Here is a 1951-nt window from a genome sequence, read left to right as displayed (position 1 = left end):
GGTCAGAAGGGTGATGTGCTCAGTCGTAACAAGTAGAGCTGCACATTTCACATAACCATGTGACTACCCACTCATCATTCCCTAGAACCAGAAGGATCACAGATGGACATACGCAGCCACAACCCACTTACAAGGACCTCTGAATCCGAATAGGGAGACACAAAATCATATTCCCATATTGTGTTGTGCTATATAAAATAATACGCACAATGTAAAATGTGAGGACATTAGGGATCGCTGTGCCATTGGAGAAGCACTGTAGGGCAGGGGGGTGCTGCAACCTTCCTATTTTGTGTGAATGGGGAAACCTAAAATATACAAAATTAGAACAAAAGTATTGTGTTAATTGCTTTGTTTAAGGGCCAAAATGTCACTTTTGTTCCAGTTTTGTCACTTAGGGCTCATTTACACTTGCTTTGGCTTCAACACACATTAACGGCTAGTTTACACTTGCTTCAAAACAAGGCTTCGGACAGGCTTTGTTAAAGCTCTCTGAACGCTGTCACTAAATAAAATGGTTAGCTTACAGTCCTGTTTACACTTTGCTTCAAAAATTATACCCCATGTAGCTTCAGTGGTGCTTCAAAGCCTCCATAGAAGTCTATGGCAAAGCTTGCTTGAAGCCCCACCAAAGGCTCATTGAATAGGGTGACCAGATTTTTTTAAATGGAATCTGGGGACATTTATTTTTTTACTAGTAATGGCGGCAATTAGCGACTCATAACTGGACTGTGATATTGCGGTGGACAAATTGGACACTAAGTGACACTTTGTGGGAACCAGTGACACTAATACAGTGATCAGTGCTAAAAATATGCACTGTCACTGTACTAATGACACTGGCTGGGAAGGGGATAACATCTATGGCAATTAAATGTCTGCCTAACAAGTGTTTTCTTAGTGTGGAGGAGATGCTTTTACCAAGGAAAGGCATAGATCTCTGTACCTGCTTTGTGGAAGGTGAGACCCCTGAGACCCTGTTGAGACCCCTGATATCTCACCAAAGCCCCCAATAAATAAAAAAAGTATAAATAAAAAAACTACTGACACCACTCCCCCTGCCCTACCAACACTGTCCACTGCCCCCCAAAAAGAATTGTAATTTTTTTAAAACAAATTAAATTGTGAAAAAATGGAAACCCTCAGCTAAAACCCAATGACCCCTGGATTCGGATAGGGAGACACAAATTCCTATTCCTATATCATGCTGTGTTATATTTAATGATATCAGGAAAACTAAAATATTAGGTTATTGGTGACATCATTTCTGATGGATATCTGGCTCTACAGACTAGCCTCTATCTGAACCTTCTTGTCCCGATCTCATGTGTGATCTGGGAACAATGAAACAATCCATTCTGCAGTAAACATAGAGCTGGTTGACAGAAGCCTATTAGACAGGGTTCACACTAGTGCGAATTGGATGCAGTTTTCATTGCATTCGATTCGCACAGCAGGAGATTGGGACCATCTCTCTATGGAGCCGGTTCACATAGCTCCGCAGCAGCTTAAGTGCGATTTGCACAGGAGCCCTGTGCGCCTTTTGGTCTGTTTCAGGTCCAAATTTAGTTTAAAATTCAGGCTGAAATCGGACCTGAAGCAGTTAATGGAGACGCACCGGACTCCTGCTGTGAGCCATTGCGTGATCATATGTGAACCAAGCCTTAGGTAATTTTTTTACCTAATAATGGCGGCGATCTGCAATTTTTTTTTTTTTATTAATTTTTTATTTATAAACAGGGAAAAGGGGGTCCACAGGAACCTCCGCGGGATTACAATCATCAGCAAGGTAAATAGGATAAAACATCAAGGTGCATAACACAGAATCAAAGACAGGTCATTGTAAACATTACAAAGCAACATTATTCATCACAACGAGGGGAACAGCTATCCATCCATCTGCATAGGGACATGGCTGTGCGCCTAACGGCGTCGCCTTCACCTCTCCCTG

At 42.0% G+C, this 1951-nt stretch overlaps 1 non-coding gene across 1 annotated transcript; it reads right to left on the bottom strand.

Moving 5' to 3' along the window:
- Nucleotides 1-97, bottom strand: LOC120934220. Its single transcript, XR_005748365.1, has one exon. It is a non-coding gene; the product is annotated as a small nucleolar RNA U13 (small nucleolar RNA).
- Nucleotides 98-1951: the final 1854 nt, after the last annotated feature.

The sequence above is a fragment of the Rana temporaria genome, chromosome 3 (genome assembly GCF_905171775.1).
Source record: "Rana temporaria chromosome 3, aRanTem1.1, whole genome shotgun sequence".
Lineage (NCBI taxonomy): Eukaryota > Metazoa > Chordata > Amphibia > Anura > Ranidae > Rana > Rana temporaria.
Note: the sequence above shows the minus strand (reverse complement) of the source record. Positions and strands in the feature narration are given on the sequence as shown.